The sequence below is a fragment of the Aegilops tauschii genome, chromosome 7 (genome assembly GCF_002575655.3).
Source record: "Aegilops tauschii subsp. strangulata cultivar AL8/78 chromosome 7, Aet v6.0, whole genome shotgun sequence".
Classification (NCBI taxonomy): Eukaryota; Viridiplantae; Streptophyta; class Magnoliopsida; order Poales; family Poaceae; genus Aegilops; species Aegilops tauschii.
Window position 1 is genome coordinate 324,344,100 of NC_053041.3, and position 18,706 is coordinate 324,362,805.

An 18,706-nucleotide genomic window follows, 5' to 3' on the forward strand; every position below is an offset into this window, starting at 1 on the left:
CTTCCGCATGTGCTTGTATGATTGTATGACTTGAGTGTCGGGTCTTGTGACCCCTATCTGTATGAAAAAGTTATGTAAGGCTCTCCGGAGCCCTTTAAATTAAGTACTTTGAGTTGTAGAGTTCTGTTGTGATGCCATGTTGTATTTGCACATATCGAGCATATTGTGTGTATGATTGAAATGCTTGGTATGTGTGGGATCCGACAATCTAGTTGTTTATCCTTGGCAGCCTCTCTTATGGGGAAATGTAGTCTAGTGCCTCCTCGAGCCATAGTAGTCCGCTACAGCCCGGTTCACCGGAGTCCTGCTAGCCCAGCACTACTGCTCTGGACACTTGACTGGCCGACATGTGATTCATATCGTTCCTGTGTCTGTCCCTTCGGGGAAATGTCACGCGGTGACATCCGGAGTCCTGCCTAGCCTGCTACAGCCCGGGTTCCCGGAGTCCTGTTAGCCCAGTGCTACAGCCCGGATTCACACGCTGCTGACCGACACGTTCGATGTTTATTCATGTATGCCTGTCCCCATACGTTAGTGCCGCTTTGGGTTCACGACTAGCCATGTCGGCCCGGGTTCTCTGTCATATGGATGCTAGCGACATTGTCATATACGTGAGCCAAAAGGCGCAAACGGTCCCGGGCCATGGTAAGGCGACACCCGTGGGAGTACCGTGCGTGAGGCCGCAATGTGATATGAGGTGTTACAGGCTAGATCGGTGTGACTTAGAATCGGGGTCCTGACACTAGTTCAACTATATATACTAGCTAATTTTAAGTACGTTGTACAAATCCACCACATCTATTGTAACGCCCCAAGACCGACGCTCCAGATGCCTTCCTTGTTTTTCGTTATCGTCGTGTGTATTTATTTGTTTGTTGCATTTCATCATGGCATCATCCGCATTGCATCGGCACTGGTTGCCGTCATTGTTTTTAAAACTTGCATCCCCTCGTAGTTGTCGCGTCCCCCCTTGTTTTCGTTGACCGTTCCGAGACCAACATTGTTCTTTGTTTTCCCTCTTGCCTAAACCGGAGTCTCTTTGCACAGTGCGTCGACCCCTCGCCCCGTGTCCGAAACTTCCCCGAACCCGAATCGGACTATCGTTACCGTTGGGTCCGGATCATCCCAAAACATCTATAAAATATCCGCGTTTCTACATTGGACTCCCCTAACCTTCTATCCTTGACCGTCCGATTTAAACGGAGGTTCCAAAATCCGCCCCCTACCAATATAAACAGTCAAATCCTAGCCTAGGCAGTCCCATCCATCCAATCCCTACTGCGTCGCCAGTCTCTCGCATCTTCACCGGGATCCTCCCAGAGCCATCTCCCTCCAACCAGCGCCCGAGCCTCCACCTCTCGATCCCCTCCCGATCCAACCACCAACCACAGTCGCCACCGCAGCCTCCGACCACCTCCCGCAATTTTCGGGCCGGCCAACCCAATCCCTCCACCTCATTCACCGACTCTGGACGCGCCCGCGGATCCGGCCGTCTCTCGCTATGCCCGCGCTATCCCCATCCCCGGCGTCGTTCACGCCCGAGGCCTCGCTCCCAGCCTCCCGCAAGCAAAGGCCCCGCGAGCCTCTCGCTCCCTCGTGCTCGCCGCCCCTCCCGTTCCAACGCGCCCTCCGGTGACCACGTCCAGGCCAAGCCTCACCGTTCCTTGCCCCCCTCACCATCCCTCTCTCTCCCGTTGCTAAACTCTCTCCCTTTCACTATGCTCTTCACGCAGGAGCAGCAGTAGACCATGGCGCCCTCCTTCTCCTCGCCGGAGCACCGCGTCGCCCGCTCGTTCCCCTGCTTCAACAGAGCACGGTGCCATGCCTGCCTCCTCTGCCTCGCGCTCGTTCGCCGCCGCCAAGTCCCTGCTGCCTCTAGCGCCGCCGCCTCCTTCAGCTGCTCGATCCTCTGTTTCGCTTCGAGACCCCAACAACCGCGCCCCTTGCGCGCCTCCTTCCTAAAGCAGGAGCTCGACCTCCTACCGCTACCGCAACCCCGCCATGGACGTCGTCCGCCGGCGACCACCCCGGTCATGTCGCCGTGCCCTGTCTCCTCTTCTTTCATTCGGCCTTTCTCCCTGTCTATCCTCTCTGAACTCTCTCGCTCTCTGTATTTCTTCACAGGAGCGCATCCCCAACGCTGGTCCTCGTCCACAGCACCTCGGCACTGCTGCGCCCCGTTTTTGACCCGATCTGGCCGAGATCGGTCCGGCCTGCGTCAGATCCCGGCGTCCCCAGCTCGCCTGGTGCGCCGCCAAGCCCTCATCACCAGCCTCCCCTGCTTCTGCGTGCGGGGACGACGACCAGCGCCAGTCCCGCTCCTGCCTCTGTTCGAGAGGAGGAGACAGCAGTCGCGACGGCCGCGCTGATCGCGCCCCCTCCCATCGTTCGATCCAACCAGCCCAGCCGGCCTGCTTTTGCCAAGGCCCGAGGTGATGAGCGCCTCATTCCTCTTTTGTGCAGCCCAGTTTACAGATTCGGCCCGTGGATGTTTTTTTTCCAGTCTCTGCGAAATTAGCATTTTCCAGAAAACTGCATATTTACATATTTTCCCTTGTTGTTCATGCATATAATAAATCACAAACCGTGCATCGGATTAAAATGTTTTATATATGCAAAATGCTTAGAATTTCATCTAGTTTCATATTATGCTACTTTCATCCATGGTAAAAATGTTTAAACTTGCTGTTTGTTTAAATTTTAATAAATGCCATGTTAAAATGATTTATTTCACAGCTAAATAACCGTAGCTCAGATTTAAATAAACTTTATATGTAAATGGGGTAGAAAAATGCATAGATTAACATGGTGCACTTTATTTTGCTGTTTAACAACATTAAAATTTTGTTTAGGGCAGAACAGTAGCAAATTCGAAATATGCATATGAGGATTTTCCGGAATTTTTATTTGTTGTTCCGGCCTCACTTAAACTTGCCTAAATAGTTAGTTTATTTATGCTTCACCTCTTGCCATGTTAATCAACATTTAACTTTGTTGGGTACATAAACGAGAGCGAACGAAATAACTCGAATGTGGTGTTTCGTCAATATGCAACTCGTTGCATATTGAGCTCCACTTAATTTGTAGTATGGTTTGTTGCACTTTGCCATGCCATGAATCATTAAACCGGACATGCATCATACTTGATTGTGCATCATGCCATGGTCATGTGATGGTTGTTTACCATGTTGTTTGTTTCTTTCCGGGTTGCTTCTATCGTTAGCTTCGGTTTCGTTCCGGAGTTGTGAGGATTCGTTCGACTACGTCCGTTTGTCTTCTTCATGGACTCGTTCTTCTTCCTTGCGGGATTTCAGGCAAGATGACCATACCCTCGAAATCACTTCTATCTTTGCTTGCTAGTTGTTCGCTCTATTGCTATGCCGCGCTACCTACCACTTGCTATATCATGCCTCCCATATTGCCATGTCAAGCCTCTAACCCGCCTTTCCTAGCAAACCGTTGTTTGGCTATGTTACCGCTTTTGCTCAGCCCCTCTTATAGCGTTGCTAGTTGCAGGTGAAGATGAAGTTTGTTCCATGTTGGAACATGGATATGTTGGGATATCAAAATATCTCTTATTTAATTAATGCATCTATATACTTGGTAAAGGGTGGAAGGCTCGGCCTTATGCCTGGTGTTTTGTTCCACTCTTGTCGCCCTAGTTTCCGTCATACCGGTGTTATGTTCCTTGATTTTGTGTTCCTTACGCAGTTAGGGATTTATGGGACCCCCTTGACAGTTCGCTTTGAATAAAACTCCTCCAGCAAGGCCCAACCTTGGTTTTACCATTTGCTACCACCTATCCCCTTTTCCCTTGGGTTTTGCAGACTCAAGGGTCATCTTTATTTAAACCCCCCGGGCCAGTGCTCCTCTGAGTGCTGGTCCGAACCGAGCAGACAGCGGGGCCACCTTGGGGAAACTTGAGGGTTGGTTTTACTCGTAGGATGTCTCATCCGGTGTGCCCTGAGAACGAGATATGTGCAGCTCCTATCGGGATTTGTCGGCACATCGGGCGGCTTTGCTGGTCTTGTTTTACCATTGTTGAAATGTCTTGTAACCGAGATTCCGAGTCTGGTCGGGTCTTCCCGGGAGAAGGAATATCCTTCGTTGACCGTGAGAGCTTGTGATGGGCTAAGTTGGGACACCCCTGCAGGGTATAAACTTTCAAGAGCCGTGCCCGCGGTTATGTGGCAGATGGGTATTTGTTAATGTCCGGTTGTAGATAACTTGACACTTGACTTAATTAAAATGCATCAACCGCATGGTGTAGCCGTGATGGTCTCTTTTCGGCGGAGTCTGGGAAGTGAACACGGTTATTGGGTTATGTTTGAACGTAAGTAGTTTCAGGATCACTTCTTGATCACTTCTAGCTTCTCGACCGTTGCGTTGCTTCTCTTCTCGCTCTTGTTTGCGTAGGTTAGCCACCATATTTGCTTAGTGCTTGCTGCAGCTCCACCTCATTACCCCTTTCCTACCCATAAGCTTAAATAGTCTTGATCTCGCGGGTGTGAGATTGCTGAGTCCTCGTGACTCATAGATTCTACCAAAACAGTTGCAGGTGCCGTTGATACCACTGCAGGTGACGCAACCGAGCTCAAGTGGGAGTTTGACGAGGACCTTGGTCGTTACTATGTTTCGTTTCCTGATGATCAGTAGTGGAGCCCAGTTGGGACGATCGGGGATCTAGCATTTTGGGTTATCTTCTTTTCATTTGGATTTGACCGTAGTCGGTCTATGTGTGTATTTTGAATGATGTATGATTTATTTAAATATAGTGTGAAGTGGCGATTGTAAGCCAACTCTTTATCCCATTCTTGTTCATTACATGGGATTGTGTGAAGATGACCCTTCTTGCAACAAAACCACCATGCGGTTATGCCTCCAAGTCGTGCCTCGACACGTGGGAGATATAGCCGCATCGTGGGCGTTACATCTATGGTCAGATGAACTGAAAAAAATAGCGCCTAACTACAAATACTACTACGGAGGGGCTTTGTACTACTTCCGGCAGCCTCTCCTCTGCCGAGCGTGCTCAATAAGAGGCAGAGGAGGAGGAGCCTACCGACAAGCTGGACAACTGCAATACGGTGCCTACCACTGCTGCGCCTTCATCGACGCTTACCTTGAACGCCCTCTGCCGCTCCAGACGACCCCTCTCAAAGTGGTGGTTCTCCTCGTAGATCTCATGATTCCTCGCCTCTGTGGCGGCGTGTGCCAAGGCCACGGCAGCGGTAAGGCTCTTTGCGTGCTCGACGAGGAGCTCCTCCTTGTCCCGTAGGAACTCGGTGTAGCGCGCAATGTCGTTAACGTACATGCGGGCCTCCACCTCCGCCTCCCTCCATCGGGAGGCGGTGGCGAAGCGGCTGATGACCCCGGCGGTCGATGGTGGGCTAGCGGCCACGGCGCCCGAGAATGGGGTGGCGGCCACAACCACCACCTCCCTCCTTCGGGTCGCGGTGGTGGAACGGGTGATGGCCACAGTGGCCGGTAGTGGGGTGGCGGCCACGACGGCCACCTCCCGCCTTCGGGCCGCGGTGGTGGAGCGGGCGATAGCCCTGGCTTTCGACGGTGGTGTGGCGGCAACAGCGGCGGGGAACAGCTGCCGACGGGCAGCGGCTGTGGAGCGTGTGGTGGGTGTTCCGCGAACACCCAACATGGATGCCACAGGCACTACACTACGCTGGGGACTGCGCCGCCGCTGTGGTGTAGCCTCCCAGCTAGAGCTGTCATCTAATAACGGCGGAGTGGCTAAGCAACGACGACGGACCGGCGCAATTGGCGATTGTGGGAGAAGCAGACGAGATAAGCTACAGGGAGGGAGGGGAAAATGTAACACATGACTCACCAGGCATGAGGGTTTATATAGCAGGCCCGTATGCATTGGGGTTTTGGGAGATTCACCGAGTTGGATAGGAAGCTTGCGCGGGAACCTGCAAGGTTGCGCGGGAACAGGCAAATTGGCGATTCATTGGCGCCACTTCGAGCCACCGTTTGGACAAAAGAATGCCCCCGTGCGCTGCGCAAGCTTGCGCTATAAGCCGTCCATGGCAGCGGGGTGACAAGATGTGCGAGAGGAGGACGAAAGGCCACATACATTTACGGTTAATAAAAAAAATGTTCGTGATTTAATTACCTACTATACCCCCATCTTCGTTTATAAGTAGGATTTAACTAATAAAATACGAATGCATGTCGCCAAAGATTATATAATTGGATTCGTATTTGAACATAGTTTCCAATTATATAATTTTTATAACATGCATTAACATTTTGTTGGTTAAATTTAAGGGCAAAGTATGGCACAGAATATAAAGGGGACTAATAGACCAAGACGGAGGTAGTAGCACACGGCCGCTTTCTCCGCAGTGACGCAACTGTCGGCCGGCTTGTAGGTGACAATTTCCAGCGTGTTCAACATCTCGATGCGTGTGGTTGCTTCCGGTTGAGGCGGCCACGACGCGCTCTTCTCATGTCCTGTGGCGCGCTCTCTCCACTCGCGTCCCTCTGGGCGCTCTGCCCTCGTCCCTCCACGCGCGCTGCCAGTGTTTGGGGCCGGCGCACGACCACATAGGTTCGTGCTGCCATTATGCATGCGGTTGCGCCGGGCACGGCGCCACGATGCAGTTACCCACTGCAAAAACTTCCATGCGGATGTGCCGGGAATCCAGGCCGCCTGGCCCCCATTTATTCCAATGACCATTTACCTTCATCTATCGCACCACACAACACAATAAGCACACCCACGACGACACATACAGAGAGGACATCGAGCAGTTCCAATGGCGCTCCCCGTGCCTCCAATGGCACTCCCAGCGGCCGACGACGACAATGGCGGGCAGTTCACCACGCATAACGTAGTGGACACCCACATGACGGGGAAGGCCCTCTTGGTGGTGTTCACGAATGATTCGGTCTCGGTGGAGAGCTCCATCCAAACTATGGAGCAGTTCCTTGCTGAGGACAAGTACCAAGTGGTCGGCTTCAACCTTGAGTACACCATCGGTCATGCCGGGCACGATTAGAAGGTTGCCGTCGCCCAGCTGTGAGTGCGACATGACGTCCTCGTCTACTACTACCACCTGGCCATAAGGCCTTATGAGCATTTCTCCAGGTTTATCAAGAGCTCCGACTACAGTTTCGATATGACGGACACCACCAATGATCTAAAAGCGCTCAAGGTTTCGGGCTTGAAATGTCTTGTCAACATCCAGGACCACTACAAGGTCTGTGCCAGCGATAACAACAAACATAACTCCCTAGTTGACCTCGCCTGGGCCATCATCAACCCCTACTACATGAAGATGAAGGGTGAGAGCAAGAAGGATAAGAACGCCTGGCACAGTGTCTGGCATGAGAGACTGGATGAACAAACACGTGAAGTACTTGCCAAGGGCACATACACAAGCTACGAGATGTACAGGCGGATCATTGACATGAGGAACTATCTTCTTCCTGCCCCAGACAAGGGATCAAGCCATAGAGTAGTGGCAGGAGCGTCACAAGAAGTAGATGACTAGACGATCATTTCTCCTAGTTTAGAATGCATGCAATTGTTTATTGAGGTTTGTGCGAATGATCTGTATAGTCACTTATGTAATTGGATGTTTATTTCAGTTATATATATATATATAGATGTTATTCTTCTATAGATAGAGAAAATCACACGGCATATTAGCATCAATCGTCTGTGTTATTATTGATCTTCACACACATTTATGATTACACGCCTGTTTGCCGCGTATCACACACATCTTGTTCAGTTGAACCATTTCCATTGTGTTGCCTAATCACACACAGTTCATCCTAGTGAACTGTGTGCCGTATATCGCACACACCCTCATCTGGCTGCCCATTTCTGTTGTTATGCATCATCGAAAACAGTTCTTCTGGATTAACGTTTGCCACTCATCGCACTTGCAAATCTAATATGAACCGTGTTTGATGTCGCCACCATCACAAACGTTTTGCATATTTTTTGACGGCTTTATTACATCACCATTTGTGATTAATGCATCACACACAGTTTCGTCGAAGGGTCTCTAATTCGACTGTCGCGTTTGGACCATCCTGCGGTAGTGTAGGTTCCTGGTGCCTGATCTTCTCACGTCCTCCCCAGGCGAAGGCTGACGCGAAAAAGGTATGAAGGGCCCCGGGTTAACTTCGCCGCTGCCCACATTTCCTTCATGAGGGCCGCTCGCATGTCAAGCTATTCCCCTGAGCATCGCGACTCAGGGGCCTCAGGAGTCACGTCGCCCCTCGCCCCTTGGCCACGTCCAGGCATCGCGACCTGATGACCCAATGGCGGCCGAGGCATGTGCGGGGCTGGGGCCCTGCCGACGCAGAGCACGAAGGCAAGCAGCAAGGAAACCGAGCGTGAAAAAGAAAATCACGGAGTTCAAACAGTTATTATAAGTACCAAGTGCATCACAAATTCGGGCAACGTCTTACGCCTCCACGAGGCACGATCAGTCATTGCAGGATAAGCTTCACGGGGAAGGACCATTGCCGATGTTGCCATCGTCAATGCCACTCGCCTCGGCCGCAGGAGGCCTGTCTTCGATATCGCCATCGCCACCGCTGCCATCCGTGTCAGCTGAGGTAGATCCGTCGTTGACCTAGACAAACTTCCCGAGCAGTGTGGCCACATGGCCCTTCACGGCCTCTGCTATGTAGGCGCGGAGCTCGAAGGGAACGGGGCTAGTAATAGCATCAAAGTTGAAGCTGGTGTCACGGAGATAAAGATGGCTGAAGACACGCGTCACTGCCACAAAGAAGAGGTCGCGGCATTCCACCTCCAGGTTGGTGTCCACCTTGGCGCTGGTGCTTCCAAGCTCCGAGGCGAGCACAGAGGAAAGCTTCACGTAGCCGTCCTTAGGGGCCACGAGCGGGCCCTCAAACCCTTCTCCGCGGATCGACTTCAGCGCTGGGTGAGCCCTGAGCTCAAGGGTGGAGAAGGCGTCGTGGTCCGCCGCCGCTTTCCCCTCGGCATTGGCAAGGATCTTCTCCCTGACATCCAGCCGGCCACCGCCTCGGAGATGCTCTTGGCATGGGACGCTTGGGTTTCGGCCATCTCCTCCTGCAACTTGACCAAGCACTCGCTCTGCGCGGCCTGCTCCACAACCACCTTGGCCAATGCGGAGTCGCGGACCTTGAGCTTTGGGTCGCCAGCCTTGAGGTCATCCTCCCACTACTGAAGTCGCTGTGCGTGAGTGACCTGCTCCTCCTAGAGTGCCTTCAGGTTGGCCTCCGCGTCGCCGCAACGTACCAAGGCCGACGCTGCCTTGGCCAGCGCCTCATCATGGGCCGCCTTGGCTTCGGCGGCTTCCTTCTTGCTCTTTGCGGCGGTAGTTTTGGCCCGACCCTAGGCCGCCTTGGTGGCTATGTCGACCTGGAGCTACCACAGGACGAGCTCCAGGCACTCCCTCGCGAGGCACCTATCAACATCCTGGAGGTCTGCCCGAAGCTGGCCAAGAGCGGAGTGAGCTTCATCCAGAGCCTCGGATCTGATCAGGGGCCGCGGATTACGAGCGCAAGGGCCTGTTGATGGGGCGGCGTTGGTGCGTCGGCTGGCTCCATGGCCAAGTAGGCCGTGGCACGGTCGGATTGGGGCACCAGAGGCTCCGGGTTCCTCTCAGACACGGCAAGGGCAACCGGCTTCACGACCTGCTGGACCGCGGGGGCTTGCTCTGCCTGAGGCTGCGTCGCTGTGCTCTTTGGGTCGGATTCAACTGGAGGGGGATGAGGCGTCGCCCCCTCCCCAGGACAGGGGTTGTCATGATTGTGGCAAGGAGCGCTACCTGGTGAGCCCCTGCTTCCTCGATGGTCGGCTCCCCGAGCGGCACCAGCGAGGCACCACAAGTGGGTGGTACGCCTGTGCATCCTGTCACGGAGCCTCCCGCGTGACCAAGGGTTGCGCCAGGCCGACGCAGTGCGCTTTTGCACCCGCCGAGGCCACAGCCAAGCGCTGAGATAGCCTTCGGGATGGTCGGTACCTTCACGTCGGCGTTGAGCTTCTTCTTCTTCTCCACGCTGTCACCCTTATTTGGTGCGACAAGGGACAACGTGAGCGTGTGAATTACAAAAGGGTGGTCAGCAGGTAAAATGAAGACACTCACTCGTCCGACGTCCAATTTCCTCTTCTTCTCCTCCTCTGGAGTCGACGTCCTCGCCTTCTTCTCCGTCACGACCTCAGCCTTGCCCCGGGGGCTGGCGAAGAGGCCCCTGACGGGCCCCATTGCGGCGCCGGCGACTGGAGGAGCTTGGGGGCTCCCCTGAGGAGGCTTGGCTGGCGCAGCCGCGGCTGCCTCAGATGCCTTCGCGGCCGTCTGACGATCATCTTGTGAGGACATGCCCATCTCCTCGGCCGGCCAGCAGGATGCCTACGCGGCCGGGGGCGCTGATGCGGACCTCCTAGGCATCTTGGCAAGTCGCGGTGAATCCGTGGCTGGGAGCTCGTCAGTGCTAGCATCATCATCATCAAAGCCGAGGAGGAGGACCTTCTGGGATGGCAGTGACACCTCCTCTAGGTCATAGCCCCACGAGCTAATCGGGGTTGTTTGATTGCTCAAGCACATGCTCATGGAAGGCAGGCATGTCAGCGACCAGATCCTTCATGTCTTAGCGACTCTACAACGGGGCATAGGCCTCAGGGATGTTCGCCGGAATTCCGCCGAGCAGGGAAACCAAGGCCACGTCCAGCTCCTCGCATGTTAGGCCGACAGGGCGCAGCCTCACCTCATCCTCTGATCCCTGGTGCTCTCACAGGGGCTTCAAGTGTGAATGGAGTGGCGCCAAGCACTACGTCAGCAAGTCCTTCACAGCCATCACCCTCGTCAGCTCCTCAGCCTTCATGTGCGATTCAATCTTCTCTAGCATAGGCCTCGCTCGAGGGTAGATGAGCTTGGCACAGCCCCACTCGGGGCACGTGCTGCAGCGCCACCAGGGGCGCCTAGAGCGGATCGGAGCCCTGGGCGTCCAGGAAGAACCAACGGTGTAGAAAGCCCTCCACCTTCTTCTCGGCTTTCTGGAGCGAGTTTTTGCTCTGAACCGTGACGAAGGAGACGCATACAGATCGCTGGTCCCGGATGTGTTATCGCAAGCTGAAGTAGTGATGGAAGAGAGCCACTGAGGGCCTTACACCCACGAAGGCCTCGCAGTAGAAGGCGAAGATGGACAGAAGGAGAATGGAGTTAGGCTGGAGATGGAGGGCATGGATCTTATAGTGCCCGAGGATGGCATAGAAGAACTTCGAGAAGGGCGGGACAAGCCTTGAGAAGACGTTGTGGAGGAAGAAGGGGTAGGCCGTCTTCGTCAAAGTGCTCCATTCCATGGAGACGTCCCAGATCATAGTCTCGCCCCACTCGTTCGTGTCACCCTCCGTGAGTGGAAGCGCTGGATTGAGGTCCTCCTCCTTGGCAATGGAGGAGTCTGCGAGCACCGGAAGAAGAGATGGGGAGATCATGACTGAGACCGCGTGTCATGGTTTTATACGACCACCTATGGGGCCATCGGCCCCTTGTGGTTCGACAAGGGGGAAGGGTGCGTTGTGCAAAGAACAGAGGCTATAGAGCAGCATGACAATGATGACATGGGCAGTTTTTACCCAGGTTCGGTCCGCCGTGAGGTGTAAAACCCTACTATTGCTTTGGTGGATTGATGAATGGACCATGGTGGAGACACATCGCTCATGCCCGGCAAGGTCGCCTTGGGACAAGAATAGCTACGCGCGTATGAGTGTAGAAGTGTTCGAATCCTTTCTAAGGTTGCCACGGCCCTCCTTTTGTAGGTTAAGGGGTTACCACAATGGCAAAAATAGTCATTATGCACTGATTATATACCAAACAATGCTATCATACCTAACTCTGCAGACAGGACAAGGCGCATTCAATGCACTGCTTAGTGTCATATCGTGGGTGTAGCTCGGCAGGCCTTGCCGTGCTATTCAACCACCTTCTCGCCTGCCTGCATGACACGCCTCTGGACGGGTGTCATTTAGGGGTGTTCTTCCTCAGAAATGGCTGCCACGTGCCAAATGACAGCCACTTAATCACCTAGGGCTCGCACACCGCGCTGATAGGTGACTTGCGTTGCTGTGAGGTGGAGCGGTGGAGCCTTGGCGGGGTGATCTGCCCTCGGTGTCCCCGGCAAGGTTGCCGAGGGAGTTTTGAGACTTGTCTTCGGTGTGGCCTCGACCTGACCGGGATCGCCTGCCCGGCAAGGGAGGTTTTTCCTTAGTGATATCTTGCTCATTTGGCTTGTCTTGGTCTACTTTATTCGCCCTTTGATTTCTCAAAGAGCTATCCCTTCATCTTGGCCTTGTCTTGGATGCTGTAACCTTGCTCTTGAGCCTGTGTATAGTCCGGGCAACACACAGCAGGGTTTGTTGCACCGAGAGGAGCCCCTGGCCTGGCCCGAACGCGCTGCGAGCATCGTCGGGGTAGGCCCTGTCTATTACACAGGCGAAGAGTTTGTGGTAGCTCATCCCTTGAGATTTTCTTTGCTTCTTCATTAACCTGTGCTTGAATCAGTTTCCGGTTTTTCTATGCATCATGCAAGATGTCATGGGGAGTTGTGAGCCACGATCTGTGGGCTTCCCATGTCCCACGTTCATGGGGCGGTAACTGCCATTCCACTAGCTTCTCCGCTCCTGACGTTTCTGCCATGTATGTTGTATGCGTTGCATAGGATTGGTGGCGGATGCGGAGGGCACAGAAATGTGTGCCATGGCAGAAAGCCAGACACCATGGATTGGCCCAGTGGGTCGATCTCGATTCCACGAGCCGTTGATGGCGCGGGGGACCCGGATTGGCGGAGTGGGGCGGTTGCTTCCCCTGAGTGAAGAGTCAGCCTCCGGCCTCGTTTGCATATAAAAGGGGACGCAGGCGAGGTGCTGGATCACACTTATCTCCTCCTTCTTTCTTATGGCATCATTTCTTCATCATGGTGAGGGGAAGAGGACGCAGCGGCACTCCAGTAGCGGCGACAAGGTATTCCGCTCGATAGCGCCTCCCTCCACCTATTGGGGATGCGGAGGTGGAGCCCGCCGTGAGAGGAGGCCGGAGAGGATGGGGGCGTGGTTGCCGCGGTGCTCGGGGTCAAGGAGGACGGGGCGGTGCAATGATCGCACCTCCTCCAGCCGTTCAGGACCTGAACGAAGGCCACGTCAGGAACCAACCGTTGGAGTTCATTGTCAAGCTGTGAGGGCCTCCGCGCAGCTGTCTTCTGCTCCCCACTCCATTTGCAAGGGTGATGGAGGTTGAGCAGCCATCGGGGCTGAGGCTACACATGAGGGGCTGCTGTAATGGCAGCATGCGGGCGGACGTGGAGTTCCTCGCTCCTCATGTCATGCTTCTCCGGCACAGTTGGAAGATCTTTGCTCGTGCCCATAGCTTGGAGGCCGGGCACGTTCTCCATTTCAAGTTAAGGATGCTACCCTGCTCTCCAACAAATTCTTCAGACACTCAGGTGCTCGCTTAGGGTGCTGTGCGGAGAGCTCGACTGACGACAAAAGCTCCTCCTCGAGCGATAGCAACGAGGAGGACAGTGACGGCGATGACGACGACGCCGAAGGGGAGGACGACGGCTCCGAGGGCAGCTGAACACTAGCGCACCATCACCGTCAGGCGGTGGCGCCACCATCTACACCTGCATCTCTTCTCCGGCAATGCGATTTGCAGGGGAGTTGGATGTGGAGGTGTGGATGGTGTCTTCGGCTCCTCCAGTGGCCTTCCAGCTGGGCCCCAGCATGCTTCCTTGTGGGTTCCGGCTTTGTTCGCCCTGTTGCGTCCTGCTGGCCATGGTGGCGGTGACCAGCGGGTCGTCTCGGCCGCTCTCTTCACCATCACCTTTGCCTGCTCCCTCCTAGTCTTGTAAGGATCCTTGTCATGGGGCCCGACGGGGTCAGGTTGGGCTTCTGCCCAGGCGCTCCTTTTGTCGTCTTCACCTCCCGCCGTAGCTCCTAGGTGGAGAGGCACAAGAAAGGGATTACGGTGCACTTATATTTTTTCAGTCTAAAATGTGTAGGCACTTGCCAACTTTAGTCTACAATGTTTGTGTCCTGTAAGATCTGTACTTGCTTATCCGCATATTTAACGAAAAAAGACAATCCTTGTCGGGTACTTGTGCATGTACCATGTCCATGCAGAGGTGAGATGCCTCTATCCGTTTACGTAAACAAGTTTTCTCCGGCAAGCTATCCTGTCGGTCCCTTTCGTTTGTTGCCGCGGGGCTTGGCTTACTGGGCACAAAATTATGGAAAGGGACCAGCACCTTGTCGAACCTCCTCTGTCAAAGGCCACTACAACCACCTTGACCGAAACAACGTTCGGGACAGAGGATGGGAGCACCTATGCTTCGAAGGTGATGAGGTTTTCAGATGCACAAGTTTTCAATTTACAAAACATGTATGGATAAGACAAAACTTATCTGTTTGGCTTGTTGGGGACCGATATGTAGGCTTGTCTCCATTTCTTCTCTTTGGGACTGAGTCTGCGGCAAGAACCCTGCATCTTAGGGCAGATGAAAACAAAGCTACATACGATCTTATCTACGTGATCATGCTATGCTCATGATATGCTTATGTTTATGCATGCATGCAAGTTTTAGGGGGCCCCCAGTGCTTCGTTTATTTATCTGTTGCTCAGGGTCCGCGCCTGGCTTTGTACAAAGGGTTACATGCAACATCGGCAAGGCTTGTACAAAAGGGTGGCTTCCGGGTAGGGCCCGATAGCCGTGCCTTACGGGTAGAACTTACGGAGATGCTCAATCTTCCATGAGTTTTGCAACTGAATGCCATCTCTGGTCTCCAGACGAACCGCGCTAGGTCTGGTGACTCGTACTACCCGGTAAGGGCATTCCCACTTCGGCGTCAACTTGTTTGTACCCTTGGGGGGCTGAAAACGCCTAAGGACAAGGTTGCCTTCCTCAAGGCTCTGGGCATGAACCATGCGGCTGTGATAGTGACGCAGGGCTTGCTGGTAGCATGCTCCACGCGTAGCAGCCCGGAGACGGTTCTCCTCAAGTAGCATAGCGTCGTCACGCCGGTGCTGTTCTTGCGCTACTTCATCGTAGGCAAGCACTCGAGGTGACCCGTATATGAGTTCCATGGGGATCACTACTTCTACCCCATAGTCTAGGGAGAAGGGAGTCTGGCCGGTAGCTCGATTTGGTGTCATACGGAGGGACCAAAGAACCACCGGAAGCTCGTCGATCCATCGCCCGCCACACTTCTACAGTCTATCAAATGTTGTTGTCTTGAGTCCTCGTAGAACTTCGGCAGTCGCCCTCTCAGCTTGCCTGTTGCCTCTGGGATGGGCAACCAAAGCGAACGAGACTTTGTTTTCGAGGGCATGAACATATTGCATGAAGGCGCGGCTTGTGAATTGGGTGCCATTGTTAGTGATGACTCTGGCAGGTACTCTGAAACGACACACCAATCCTTTCAAGAACTTTATAGCTGACTATGCGGTGACCATCCTCACGGGCTCCACTTCCGGCCACTTTGTAAACATGCGATTGCTACGTACAACAATTCAAAGTCCCTGATAGCACGGGGGAATGGGCCCAAGATGTCGAGCCCCCAAATAGAAAATGGCCATGACAAAAGGATCGTCTGGAGAGCTTGAGCAGGCTGATGGATATTCTTGGAGTGGAACTGGCAGGCTTCACATCTGGTGACTCACCCAATTGCATCTTGGAGGGCCGTGGGCCAGTAAAAACCTTGCTAGAAAGCTTTTACAATATGGGCCCTTGATCCAATATGGGAGCCACACATGCCTTTGTATATCTCTGCCAATAGTTCCTTCCCTTCTTCCCAGCAAATGCACTTCAATTTCACACCGTTGGGCCTCCTTCTATATAGCGTGTTGTCGACAAACTGATACATACTGGCCCTCCGGGCTACTCTTTCATCTTCTTCTTGCTCTTCGGGAAGTTCTCCTATCTGGAGGTAATGGACTATGTGCTGCGCCGAAGTTGGAGCCTGAGGCTCGATAACAAGGATTAGCGGCACCTCCTCGTTCACGGGAGCGCATGCCTCAACCGAAAGGTCTGGTAGTTCGGCGGGAGGGTGCTGCTCACCAAGTGAAGTGGAGTTGTTCCAGCCAAGCTCTCTGCCGGGGGCTTCGGGAAGCTCTGCCAGTAGAGGCTTGCCGGAGTCCAGTTTCCTCCTCTTTCTGGACATTGTTGCCGGGATACGGAGGGCTGAGTCAGATGAAGAACAATAGTCCCTGGTTCCACAGGGAGTTTTTGTGCAACGCACTTTGGCAGATGATCAGCAATGCTGTTTTTCGCACGTGGCACGTGCTCTGTTTGTAATCCATCAAAGTGCTCCTCCAACTTTCTCACTTCCTCCACGTATGTCTCCATCAATGGAATTTGATAATCCTTATTCGCCTGCCTCCCCACAAGTTGTGAGTCTCCAAGAATGATCAATTTCTTGATTCCCAATTCTGTTGTGATCCTGAGCTCGGCAAGGAGTCCTTCATATTCTGCAGTGTTGTTGGTAGCCTTCTCCCGGGGAAAATGCACTCAAATCTCGTACTTGAGGTGCTCCCTAGTCGGTGCGACGAGAAGCATGGCAGCTCCTACACCTTGGAGGGAGAAGGCACTATCAAACTACATGATCCATTCTTGGGGCGCTTCCTTGCCGGGGATAACTGTCTCCAGTGCTTCTTCGTCAGGATTAGGCGCCCACTCTGCAATGAACTCCGCCGGTGCTCTCCTCTGAATAGTTGACATGCTCTCAAACTTCAAACCAAAGCTTTGTAACTCCAAAGCCCATTCCACTATTCTCACAGTGGCCTCAGGGTTCCTTAGTATGCGTTGCAAGGGGAAGCGGGTGACAACCGTGATCTCGTGGGCTTAGAAGTAGTGGCGCAGTTTCCTTGAGGCCATGATGATGCCAAATATCAACTTTTGCACGCTAGAATAGACACATAGCTTGGGACCCCCAACCCGAGATATGCTGGTTTTGACACCCACAATGACCTTTCGGGAAATCAGATTCAACCCGGCCCCGCCGTCAACCAACATCTTTGTGACTTTGAGGTTGTGGATCGTTGGTGGGACCAACAACGGCAAGCACCCCACTGCGATGGTGCGGTCAGGGTGGTCCTCTTCGTCAAAGATGATGGGCATGCGTGACCACTTGAGCGGCTTCCGATAATTTGACGTTGGCTCCACGGCATTGACCTCACGTGCCCACTGTTTAAGTTGGCGGTGAGAGGAGTGCAGAGATGCACCCCCGTCAATGCACAAGGCGTCAGTGGCCTTCTGGAATTCCTGCTCGCTGGTTTTCTCTTCATCCCCTCCAGCACTTTCACCATAGTAATCCTCTTTCTCTTGGCCCCTGGCGGGTTTTCCTTGGTTCCGAGGAGCCTTCCCGAGGCGATTTGCTTCACCACCTCGGCCCTTCCGGCCAGCGGCATTCTGACCTTTTCCTTATCACGCTTCTACAGCCCTCTACTTCTTGACGAGCTACTCAACTTGATGACATTCCTGGAGGACGTGGCCCTTGCTCTGGTGAATCTTGCAGTATGACCCATCACATTTCCCGACCTTCTCGGCAGCCGCAGCCTCCCGGTAGTCAGTGCACGTGGCAACCTCCTTGCCCGGGGCTTCGGCCTTAGCCTTCTCGGTGTGCCCGATCCCTCAACAGTCATTACTGCCATTTCTTTGCACCTCTTGTTGCGCTTCTTGTACCTATTCTTCTAACAGGTGGCCTCATCATCGTCCTCTGAGTCAATGTTGATGCAATCTTCTTCTCCAGGGAGTTTCCTCCCCTTCTCCACCCGAGCACACTTGTCCAGCAAGGTGTAAAGATCCTTCACAGTCTTGGGCAACCGAACGTTCATCTTGGAACGTATTCGATGGTTGTGCATGTTGGACTAGAACGTGGCTATCACAGCTGCCGGGTGGATATCTGGAATATTTCTGTGGACTCCGCTAAACCTCTGCATGTACTTCCGCATAGTCTCCCCTTCCTTCTGCGGGAGAAGCTGCAAATCGCCGGGATGCCCTGGTTCTTAGTGGGCGCCCGTGAAGGCGCCAACGAACTCATGGCACAGGTCAGCCCAGGTCGAGATGGAGTTCTCCGGTAGGTGCATCAGCCAAGACCTCACATTTGGCTTCAGTGCCAAAGGGAAGTAGTTGGCAAAAACCTTCTCATCTCTTCCCCCGGCAGCTTGGACAGCGATGGTGTAGATGCTCAAAAACTCTGTCGGGTTTAGCCTCCCGTCGTACTTCTCTGGTATCTCTGGATTGAACGTGTGAGCGGACGACTAACGGACATGCCGCAGCTCACGGGTGAAGGCAGGGCACCCATCCTCGAAAGGCAGGTACCTGCCTCCGCCGAGCAAGGGCTCGTCAACGTTGGGGCCATCGCGCCCATTGGACTCGCGGTGGTTGTCGCGGCACTGCTCGATGGTGATGTGCGCACCCTCAATCTGCCTGTCCTTCGGGGCTCGCCATCGGCCTTGACGTGCTTGAGGATCGGACGAAGCGATCGAGACATCATCAAGCTCTTGGTCGCGTGGCCCACGTGCTGGTTGCCGCGGCGGGGATTGCACTATGGGGTGGCCCCTTCCGCACGACTAGCAGCATGGGCTGTCGTAGTCGTCTGGGGAGGCGGTGGCGGGCCAGCTCGTTGTGAGCCTCCAGCCTCGACAAAGCCAATTAGGCTCTAAATGGCGGCTCTCCACTCATCCAT